The sequence below is a fragment of the Bubalus bubalis genome, chromosome 19 (assembly GCF_019923935.1).
Source record: "Bubalus bubalis isolate 160015118507 breed Murrah chromosome 19, NDDB_SH_1, whole genome shotgun sequence".
NCBI lineage: Eukaryota > Metazoa > Chordata > Mammalia > Artiodactyla > Bovidae > Bubalus > Bubalus bubalis.
In genome coordinates this window covers 14,653,076-14,665,556 of record NC_059175.1, presented here as the reverse complement: position 1 = coordinate 14,665,556, position 12,481 = coordinate 14,653,076, and the positions used below count along the sequence as shown (strand labels likewise).

General features: G+C 37.6%; 1 protein-coding gene and 1 long non-coding RNA gene across 2 annotated transcripts in view; one reads left to right on the top strand and one right to left on the bottom strand.

Moving 5' to 3' along the window:
• The window catches only part of LOC102398570 (regulator of G protein signaling 7 binding protein), a 105,216-nt gene that overhangs the window by 57,162 nt on the left and 35,573 nt on the right, over window positions 1-12,481 (top strand). The gene's annotated exons all lie outside the window — the stretch shown is intronic.
• LOC123330523 overlaps window positions 1-12,481 on the bottom strand; it is an 80,781-nt gene that overhangs the window by 45,361 nt on the left and 22,939 nt on the right. The window lies entirely within an intron of this gene.

Below are 12,481 nucleotides of genomic sequence, written 5' to 3'. Positions count from 1 at the left end.
GAATACTGTGGTGGGTTGCCATTATCTTCCCCAGTGAATCTTCCTGACCCAGGGATCAAACCCACATCTCCTGCATCGCAGGCAGATTCTTTACCACTGAGCCACCAGGGAAGCCCATTAGGTGCTTGACAAAGAGAAATAATGGATAGGACTTCTGGCTCTTAGGGATATTAATCTGGAAGGAAATATACCAAAACATTAATAATGGATACCTCTGGTCTTACTATAAGTCATCTTTTCCTTTTTTACTTACCTACATAAAATGTGTGTTAAAATGTATTAAAAACAGCTTAAAGGAAAAAAGAAGGCTGCAAGACAAGAAATTCTTAAGAAAATGATCTCTAATTGTGAAATGAAGCTGGTGATGGCAGAACCAGTGCTGAAATTCCAGCCTTCAGCTTCTTATCATCTAGGTGCTACTTTTTAAAACTGCCTTGGGGTACTGCTTAATTGAGAACTTACTATGTTCCCGATGATCTGTTAAGTGCTGGAAGATATAAAGATAAATAAGATAAACTTTCTAGCCTCAAGGAATTTATAGTCCGGGGGGAGGGGGGTACTCATAATGGAATGTGAGATTTTTCCATGTGTACAGATACTGGTCTCTTCTGTTTGCATAAAGCTTTTGCCTTTTTGTAGAAAATAGCTGTTACATCTGTCTTAGAAATGCACATTTCCATATTGGCGTGAAGTGTCATCTTTTGAGAGTTCTGCAAAAAATACAAGTTATCATTGCGTGCCAATGGAAAGACAGAATAACACGACAGAATCCCATTAGGTATAGTATTTAAAGAACCTCTAGCATTGGGTAGGAGTCTGAAGTTGGACAAGTAGACTGCAAAATGCTAAAAAAGTTCTAACTCTTCTCAAAATCCTCATGCAAGCTGAAAAATGAGCCAGAGAGCTAAACTGGCAGCACCGAAGCTCTGGCACAAACAAGAAACTCTTATGTATTTGCCAGTGTTATTTGTATGATAAACAGACGCCATCTTTCTACCCTTTTCCTAAACCTTCCCCAAAGAGTCTTCCTGGTTTAATCATTTCGTGAGACTAAAAAAAAGAAGAAGAAAAAAAAAAAGGATTTCAGGCCTGTGTAGACTGTAGTTTGGACTCCCGTGCTCTTTTGTCACCCCTCAGGCCATCGCTCTATATAAATAGTCTCTCACACATAAGAGGAGGCCAAACCACAATGGACTTATTAACTCTGTAACTAGACACATTAGTGTATGTAACTATACTGAATTGTCATCATCAGATATTAAAGTATTAACATTTTGTGCTGTCCAGTTAAATAAGATGGGGAGATTTCTCTTTTTTTAAATCAAAAACTCTCTTTTGGATTAACTGAATGAGTTGAACTTGGTCATCCCAGTTATCTTAGGTTGTTTTAAAGTCATAGCATTGTTTTGGTAATATTCATGAAGCCTATAACTTTAGCTAAAAAGAAATATAGCTTCACCAAGGTTAATGACATAACTAGGAATGAAGGGCAAAATGCCATTTAGATAAACCAACAGTTTAGTATGTTGAACTCTAAAATTCCAGTGGATAAAGGCAGGAATTAACCACTTGCAGCAATTACTGACCCAGACTTTGAATATAATGAAAATTAATGAGCTGAATTCTTTCCAGTTTAACACATGATCACTGAATGATAACTGACCTTTGAAGATCATTGCTATCATGTGAAAATAATAAGCATTAAAGGTTGAAAACCTTGATTTTGATGCAAAAATAATATTTTCTAATTAAAGTGTAAAAGCATATATATGTTTCCTTAATTTAAATATAAATGTAACTATGAGAGCTAAAGAATTGATGCTTTGAATTGTGGCACTGGAGAAGACCCTTGAGAGTCCCTTGGACAGCAAGGAGATCAAATAAGTCAATCCTAAAGGAAATCAACACTGAGTATTCATTGGAAGGACTGATGCTAAAGCTCCAATACTTTGGCAACCTGGTGTAAACAGCCAACTCTTTGGAAAAGATCCTGGTTCTGGGAAAGATTGAAGGCAAAAGGAGAAAGGGGCAGCAGAGGATGAGATGGTTGAATAACATCACTGATTCAATGGACATGAACTTGGGCAAACTCTAGGAGATAGTTAGGGACAGGGAGGCCTGGCATGCTGCAGTCCCTGGGGTCATAGAGTCGGACATGACTTAGTGACGGAACAACAAAAAATTCTAGGTATATATGTGTGTGCCTTTATTGTTCAGTCACTAAGTTGTGTCCAACTCTTAATGCACCAGGCTCCTCTGTCCATGGGCTGGAGTGGGTTGCCATTTTATCCCCCAGGGCATGTGTGTGTGTGTGTGTGTGTGTGTGTGTATAAAATAAACTGATCCTTGCCATAGTCAGTGGGATAGGGCTGGTTGTAGCCTATCCCACTGACTACTACTAGCCTATCCCAGTAACCCATGGTGCTGATTATCATCTCAGCAAAGATTCAAGAATCTAAAACTCAGACTCCACCAGCCACAGGCTTCTATCTGGTAACTGTAAGAACCACAAGACCTGGTAAGCCAAGGCCTAAAGAGCTGTTTGCAGACCCCACATGTCTCCCAACTAGAGATCTTAAAGAGGAAAAACACTGAAAGAATCAGGGAAAATGGAAAGATCAAAAGACTCGCAAGCCAAAAAGGATAGAAGGGTGGGAGAAGAGGCCAAGACAGAATAAGATATTTTATTCTGAAAATGGAAGGAACAGTGCCTTGTAAATGTCAGTTTTCTCCGATCAATAAGCATGAGTTTCAAGTATCAAGAAAAAAAAGTTATGATGTTCAGCCCATTAACTCCTTCAACCTCAGATGCCCTGGGACATGCCCAGAAAGGCCTTTCAGCATCACCACAAAGGTCACCACCTATTCCCAGCTCTTCTCAGTAATGCCTTAAACAGTACCATTTAAGATAAATAAAAGATGATTTACAATTCAATAGTAGTATTTTTAGTCTTATTTCAAGTATCACAATGTCAGAAAAATAATGGCTCTCAATTTTTTGTGTGTGTTTAAATATAAGTTTTATTCTTTAAATGGAAAAAATGAACAAGCTGCTTGGTAGTGCTACTCACTATTTATCAATCTCTCAACTGGGTCATGGGGAAATGTCAAAGGTCCTGCCAGAGGGTAAACCAAAAACAACAGGGAGATGAAGACCAGAATATAGTGCTAAATCATAAAAAGTGCTGCCCCTCTGAGACCCGTTGCTTTGCATACAGTACTCAAGGCAGCTACCAAAAGATAATACTGTTGCACTGCAGGTTTTCACCTTGCTTTTAAAAGTCAAGTTTCCTTTCTGACTGAACCTGTATAGCTCCAGGGCAAAATTTGATCCAGATTTGTGTTCAGTGGTGAGAAAGTCCCAGAGCCATATGGTCCCATGAAATTAACATGCTGAGAAGCGAGGGAATTACAATTACTTCTTCAAAGGCTTCTGGGGTGGGGGAGAACCAAACTTGCTATGACTGTCTATGAAGAAAATACAGGAGGTTGTCACCTAAAGCACAAGTTTCAGAAAAAAAAAAAATCACTAAAGGAAGATTATGAGAAAAATGGAGACAAAAGGGAGAGTCAATTATTACATATAGAGATAACTTGAAAAATATCTTGTTCCTGTTCTTCTGATTCACTGGGCTCCTCTTTCTATTGCAGGGCTTATTTTGGTGTGAAAGACTATAGTCATTTAGTAGGTACATGCCATCTGTTCTGTTTATGAACTTGCATAGACCCTATAATTATGTTTAAGAATTTGAAACCCAAACTAAAAACTAGGTCACACACACACACACACACACACACACCAACATATACACCCTTGTGCCCTCTCTGCCCTCTGACTATTCATTGATGATGTTAACTCATGGAGCCACCTTGAGAAGTGTCCTTCACGAAGAGAAGGCGTAAGTGTACAAAGGCTGGCCTCTGAAACCATCACTGAATTTGGCACAGCATTAGGATATATCCTTGTTAAGCGGAATCTATCTGAGGGGAAACCATTGCAGGTATTTTGAGATCAGTATCCTAGGGTAAGCCAGTTAATCCCTTTCCTCCTTAATTATTTGCTCTGAAAAATAAAGCGAAGATTATCATCCCTTTCCCTCATGCTATTTGGCTTCCTGAGTCTTTCCTTGCCATTTGAATTAATAGCCAACAACAAAGTTGACTCCGAGAACGACTCTGATGTATTTGCTGCAGCAGCAGTTCTGGTTTCCATCTCTGCTACCTGACAAACTCCAAGTGTGTACCTGTCATCACCAAAGTCTGTGATATGCTGAGGGGTTGTCAGTGGGGTCACACCTTTCTTTCTCAGCCTAATGGCATGTTTATTTAACCAAAGTCTCCTGCAGTTCCATGTTTGGGAGCTGTAAACAAAGAAAGAATGCTGTTGAATGGCAGAGAAGTTTTAATACCAAAGACTATACACAAGCATAAGGCTAAGTAGACAAATTTGATGTGTTCAGATGGATTGCAGCCAACTTCCAACAGTCCTTCACAGTTTTTACTTATTTTCCCACCATGTTCTCATTTGATCCTTGCACCAACCTTAAGATACTTCAATCATAAGTAGCTACGCTTCCCTGTTGGCTCAGATGGTAAAGAATCCGTCTGCAATGCAGGAGATCTGGGTTCAATCCCTGGCTTGGGAAGATCCCCTGGAGGAGGGCATGGCAACCCACTCCAGTATTCTTACCTGGAGAATTCCATGGACACAAAGAGTCAGATACCACTGAACAACAAGAACAAGCACACATGCCCATTTCACAGCTAAGGAAACTGAGTATTGAAGAACTTAAAGTGATTTTCCTATGATCACAACTCTAAATAATGAAGTCTATATTTACAATTGTTTTCTGACTCCAGAATCCATTTTCCTTTTATTATGTCTTGCTGCCTTCATCTATTGATAAATATATAAACCACTACATGAGAGACAGACTTTAAAATAACAAATTTTGCTGGTTTTTAAGAAGCTATTAGCAGCTGCACAGAACACCAAAGTCTGGCAAAAGAGCAGACAGATGCAGAGTCAAGTCATTTCATAACCACAGTCCCCAGTGTGCTAACTCCTGAACTTGACCTTACTAGTTGTAAAGCTTCCCAGTTGTTTTGTTCGGTTTACTCCAGGTAACTATTAGGGGAACCGTAAATCCTTGGACATCAAGTAAATGCCCACCATCCAGATTCTACCGTTAAGTTGTACTTGTTTACCATACGTCTGTCTGTATATTCATTCCTCCATCCATAATCTATATTTTTTCTGAAGTTGCAGACATCAGAAAACTTTACACCTAAATGCTTCAGCATGCTTACTATTAAGTGGGGTTCAATATTTGCCTATGGTTCTATTTTTTTAATTTCATTTATTAATTAAGCATCAATTGAAAGGGTTGAAAAAGATGAAAGAGTGGAAGTACATGCTTCCCTTGTGGCTCAGCTGGTAAAGAATCTGCCTGCAATGCAGGACACCTGGGTTCCATCCCTGGGTTGAGAAGATACCCTGGAGAAGGGAAAGACTGCCCACTCCAGTATTCTGGCCTGGAGACTTCCATGGACTGTATAGTCCACGGGGTCTCAAAGAGTTGGACATGACTGAGCGACTTTCACTTTCACTTCACTTTCACAATATGTAAAAGAATGCTTATAACTTAAAGTCATCTTAATAACAACTTTCGTGTCAAACATGCTTTAAAACATCTTTATACACAATTAAGGAAAAAATGTTTTTTAATATACTGAAAAAATTAAGGAATAAATGTTTTTTAATATACTGAAAAAATTAAGGAATAAGTGTTTTTTAATATACTGAAAATCTGACTAAGATTTTCTCATTCTTTACACTTAAGTCATACTTTCCAGGTACATGTTACAAAAGCTTCAGGACAAATTTAAACTCATCTATACTCTCTTTTATGAAATATCATTGCCTATAGTTCTTTTTTTAAAGTTTAAAATTTGCATATGATCAAATAAATGCCCAAATCTCAAGTGTACCATTCAATAAGTTTTGTCAAATGCGTTGTTGTTGTTCAGTCGCTAAGTCGTGCCTAACTCTTTGCGACCCCATAAACTGCAGCAGCCAGGCTCCTCTGTCCATCACTATCTCCCTGAGTTTGCTCAAACTCATGTCCTTTGAGTTAGTGATGCTATCCAACCATCTCATATTCTGTCGTCCCCTTCTCCTCTTGCCCTCAATCTATCCCAGCCTCAGGGTCTTTTCTAATGAGTCAGCTCTTCACATCAGATGGCCAAAGTATTGGAGCTTCAGCTTCAGCATCAGTCCTTCCAATGAATATTCAGCACTGATTTCCTTTAGGATGGACTGTTTGATCTTGCAGTACAAGGGACTCTCAAAAATCTTCTTCAGCACCATAGTTTGAAAGGATCAGTTCTTCAGCACTCAGCCTTCTTTATGGTCCAACTCTCACATCCATACATGACTACTGGAAGAACTATAGCTTTGCTGCTGCTAAGTCACTTCAGTCGTGTCCGACTCTGTGCGACCCCATAGACGGCAGCCCACCAGGCTCCCCCATCCCTGGGATTCTCCAGGCAAGAACACTGGAGTGGGTTGCCATTTCCTTCTCCAAAGCATGAAAGTGAAAATTGAAAGTGAAGTTGCTCAGTCGTGTCAGACCCTCAGCGACCCCATGGACTGTAGCCTTCTAGGCTCCTCCGTTCATGGGATTTTCCAGGCAAGAGGGATCTTTGTCGGCAAAGTGATGTCTCTGCTTTTTAAAACACTGTCTAGATTTGACATATTTATTCTTCCAAGGAGCCAGCATCTTTTAATTTCATGGCTGCAGTCACTGTCCACATTGATATTGGAGCCCAAGAAAATGAAATCTGACACTGTTTCCACATTTTCCCCATCTATTTGCCATGAAGTATAGGACCAGATGCCATGATCTTAGTTTTTTGAATGTTAAGTTTTAAGCCAGCTTTTTCACTCTCTCACTTTCATCAAGAGGCTCTTTGGTTCCTCTTCACTTGCTGCAATTAAAGTGGTATCATCTGCAAATTTGAGGTTGTTGGTATTTCTTTTGGCAGTCTTGATTCCAGCTTGCGATTGATTCATCTAGCCCAGCATTTCTCATGATGTATTCTGCATAGAAGTTAAATAAGCAGGGTGACAATATATAGCCTTGATGTACTCCTTTCCCAATTTTGTACCAGTCCATTTTTCCATCTCAGGTTCTAACTGTTGCTTCTTGTCCTGCATACAGGTTTCTCAGGAGGCAGGAAAAGTGGTCTGGTATTCCCATCTCTTTAAGAATATTCCACAGTTTGTTGTGATCCACAAAGTCAAAGGCTTTAGCATTATCAATGAATTGAAGTAGATGTGTTTTTGGAATTCCCTTGCTTTTTCTGTGATCCAGCCTATGTTGGCAATTTGATCCCTGGTTCCTCTGCCAAATGTATATACCCGTGTAACTCAAACTTTCATCTATATATGAAATATTACACTCACTCTAGAAAGTTCCCTCTCTTATGCCCATTCCCAGTCAATACCCTCCCCACCATGGTTCTAATACCTGTCACTATGGATTAGTTTTATCTGTTCTAGAACTTCATATAAATGGAGTCATGCAGTATTTACTCTTTTGTATAAGGATTTTCTCACTCAGAATTGTGTTTGGCATAATTGAAAAGCACACATGTACCCCGATGTTCACTGCAACACTATTTACAATAGCTAGGACATGGAAGCAACCTAGATATCCATCAACAAATGAATGGATAAAGAAGCTGTGGTACATATATACTATGGAATATTACTTAGCCATACAAAGGAATGCATTTGAGTCAGTTCTAATGTGGTAGATGAATCTGGAGCCTATTATATAGACTGAAGTAAGACGGAAAGAGAACAGTGAATATCATATATTAATGCATAATATATATATGGAATCTAGGCAGATAGTACTGATGAACCTATTTGCAAGGCAGCAGTGAAGATGCAGGCATAGAAAACAAACTTCTGCACACAGTTATAGAAGGAGAGGGTGGAACAAAGTGAGAGAGAAGCACAGAAACATATATATTACCATATGTAAAATAGATATCCAGTGGGAATTTTCTGTATGACACAGGAATCTCAAACTCGTGCTCTGTGGCAACCTAGAGGGGTGGGATATGGTAGAAGGTGGAAAGGAGATTCAAGATGGAGGGGACGTATGTATACCTATGGCTGGTTTATGTTGACATATGGCAAAAAGCAACAAAATATTGTAAAGTAGTTATCCTTCAATTAAAAATAAAATTTTTAAAGTGAAAAAACAAATTATGTGTTTGAGATTCATCTGTGTTGTTTTGTGTATCAGGAATTTACTCCTCTTAATTATCAAGTATTCGTCTACTGTAGGAATATTCTAGTTTTTTTTTTTTAAACTGAAGTATAGTTGATGTATGAAAGTCTAGTTTCTTTATCCACTTTCCTCTTGACAGACACCCAGGCTATTTCTAGTATTTAGTTATTTTAAATAAAACTACTCTGAACACTCTTAAAAATATCTTTTTGTGAATAGGTTTTCATTTCTCTTGGGTAAATACCTAGAAGTGGAATTATCAGGTCATAGGAAGGTATATGTTTAGTTTTTTAAGAAAATTACAGAACTCTTTTCAAAATTTTAACTCCTACTAATAATGTACGAGATTTGGTTTTGTCAGTCTTCTTAATTTTAACCATTCAAACAGGTGTTCATCATATTACTTTTGAGTTATAAAACAAGACTATCCGTAATAGAGAGTGTTTCCACGATCAACGGGTGACTTAGGCAATGTCTATATTCTTGTCCGCCTGTTACTACGCCAGTTCACTTCTCTTAAGTCCTCATATTAAGACACTAAATCCTGATTCTCAAGCTGATTGAAGTTTCATAAATTGGTGGTTATTTTTAAAGTTTTTTAAATTCAACTTGAGCTCTAAACACTGAATATCATTTAAGTTCATTTTAGAGTGGTTTTCTATTAATACTTAGGCTTTCAAATTAATCAAAACAAGGTTAGTTCTTGATTTATGCTCAGTAGAAAAATAATCACACCTTATAAAATTTCTTTCACAATTAAATGTGCCTCAGATTGACTCTCATAGACTTAAACTTGAATAACATGAGTAAATAGTTTTAGACTAAGCATCAATCACATGTGGTAAAGTTACCTGTAAGTTTTGTCAGTTCCTAGAGGAAGTATGTAGGTCTAATTTTGTTTCATGTAAAATTCTCTATGGGCCTTCTAATTTATTCCTAGTGAGTTTCAAGCCTTTACATTGCTGTCTTCTTGACTTTTCTTCCATTTTCAAGTTCTAACTCTTGCTCACTTGTTACAAAAATAACCTAAATACTCTTAATGTTTCCCAAAAATGAATTTCAGTGCACTGATCATATTAGACATATTATTATAACCCGTTTGACAATTTTTCTTTTAATGAACTTTAGTAATCAATAGCAGCAACACAGCTTAGAGCTCTAAAGTAGGAGAAATACGGCTTCCCTGGTGGCTCAGTGGTAAAGAATCCACTTGCCAATGCAGAAGACACTGGTTTGATCCCTGGTCCAGGAAGATCCCACGTGCCGTGGAGCAACTAAGCCCATGTGCCACAACTACTGAGCCTGTGCTCTAGAGCCCGGGAACTGCAGCTACTGAGCCCACGTGCCACAACCACTGAGGCCCAAGTACTCTAGAGCCCACGCTCTGCAACAAGAAAGCCACCATGATGTGAAGTCTATGTACCGCAACTAGAGAAAAGCCCCCAAAGCAATGAAGACCCAGGATATCCAAAAATAAATAAACAAAGTAGGAGAAAGAAACTGTACAAGACCTGAAGCTAATGTAGTCTAGTCAAAGCATTGGGAAATACTAACATAAAAGATAAATTGTCCACTGATCTTTGACTATTTTTTTTCTTTATACTTCAGTTATCAAGATATTAAAGGATGATCTATGAGCATATATAAGAATTTTTAAGTAGGAAATTTATAATGCAACTTTAGTATCAATTAATTTTTGTTAGCCTGACTATATTTCTGGTAGCATCCATTCAGTTTCCTCCCATAACATTTCAGTTCAGTTCAGTGCAGTCGCTCAGTTGTGTCCCACTCTTTGTGACCCCATGAATCGCAGCACACCAGGCCTCCCTGTCCAGCACCAACTCCCGGAGTTCACTCAGACTCACGTCCATCGAGTCAGTGATGCCATCCAGCCATCTCATCCTCTATCGTCCCCTTCTCCTGCCCCCAATCCCTCCCAACATCAGATTCTTTTCCAGTGAGTCAACTCTTCACATGAGGTGGCCAAAGTGTTGGAGTTTCAGCCTCAGCATCATTCCCATAACATTTAGGAAGGGTAAAATGGTTCCATAGTTTCGAGACTCACCATTGGTTACAGATACCATTAAGGAGACCATTACAGAGACCATTGCATCCAAGGAAATGATATGAATTAGGCATTTTAATCTCTATTCTGATGTCTTTTTTTTTCAGAACTCCTTGATACATTGTCTCTCACCATCTAGCTGTAAAATAATAAAACTTATTGGCTCTTAAGATATGCTAATACAGTAATCATTTGTTTAAATTACATAAAACATCATCTATATATGAAATTTGCATATTTTTGGAATGAAACCACAAAGCACATATTTTGTACTTTTGAAAATAATATTCTAAAAAAAAAGAAGAAGAAAATAATATTCTGTGGCTTGGAATAATATTGTACTGTTAATTTCCCCAGTCATCAAATGTATACTACATACCACATACTCATTGCAGTTTTTTTTTTAATCTGCATACAAGCCACCAGGGCCAACATTATGCATAGGTGAAAACAAATAGCTATAATTCAAATGATGAAGCAGAACAGAAAAGACCTACCTGCCATAGAACATTTTTGCTCTAGCTTCTCTTTGGGATAAGACATTATCTTCAAATTTTTCTATCAAAATTAGTGTATTAGCAGGTAATATACCAGGATCACTTTCTATTATATGAACCATTGATGCCCATTATTCCTTCAGAGTCTAGCAGGGCCATGAGGGGAGGAGAGGGGACACAGACATTTGGAAAGGCTGGAGTTAATATGAAATAATGAGGTGGTGGGTGTGTGTGTGGGTGGGTGGATGGGTATGGGGGTGTGTGTGTCTGTGTGTGTGTGTGTGTCGGCATGGGGGAAAGCTCCAGGAAGCAGAAGGACAGCTTGAGGGTAGAAAGCACCTGTGGGAAGAAGCTCTGCAAGAAAATCTGGGACTTTTGCCAGAGATACACTTGCTTCCAATGTTGGCCTAGGGCTGGACCCATGAGACACAAACGAGAAAGTAATGTAAGCTCATATTTTTCAGATAAAGCCAAATTTTGCATGTAAGCTTTTATGAAGTCCTTTGTTCTGACACAGGAAAGACATAGAATAATTTTGCAGGCATCATTCATACTCAGGCAAAGGATTTTGCATTTTTCTGTGTTACATAAGCCGTATAGTTAGATAAATGCTGGCTCATCTACTAAATAAATATTGAAAATGAAAACATTATTACAGTAAATTGCTGTGTAAATACAAATTCTATTTAGTGTGATTCCAGAACTTATATAAAAATGAAGTCACCTTTTTTTTTTTTCTGATAATTGCCCCTGCTATTTTGTCACTGACCACTTTACAAAGGAATCAAATCCAAATGCTGCATTGCTTAGTCAGATTTCATTGCATTTTAAATGAATGGAAATAGAAGTAAAGATACCCTAGGGTATTTGACAGAGTTCACTTTTAGGCTTCTTCCATTTATAATCTAGCTCTAAACTGTATCCCTTTTATTTAGTTTGCTTTATTCAATACACGCTATTTTAGTAACATATAAAATAGTGTCCTATCCACAACTAGTTTCTGTCCTCTCAAAAAACAAAAGTGATAACTTCATGTTTTATCATGTTCACATTTGTATATTTTACCATAGTTAATAGAGAAAGGCTCAAGGCTTCAAATAAATTTGAGAGCATAAATTTAGTATTTATTTAGAATTAGATCATGAAGCAAAATTATCAGAATTTTATTACATTTCATTTTTCATACATTTTTCATTTTTTTCAATAAAAACACTTAGCCTTTCATAAATTAACCATAGCAAACAATAAAGGGATGTCCTTTAGACTGAGACAAAAGACCTTGATAAAAATAATTTCTATCTTGGCTCTCTAACCATATTATCCTAGGGCCTTAATATTGAAGAGCTATCCTCTAACTGGTAATTGAATACCTCTTCGTTAGTTTCTACAAAAATAAGAGTTTTAAATCTAGTCTTACAGATTAGGATAGTCTTATGGTTTAAATATATTTTGGAAATTTGTTCCAATATTTAAATTGAAAATGTCTGATATTTTCAATTACTTAAAACATTTATGTTTTTAAGCTCCTAGCAGAAATCTGCTGCTAAAGGGGAAAAATATTAAGAGCTGTTAGTCAGAAAGACACTTATATAAGAACTGTGATATTGGTTATT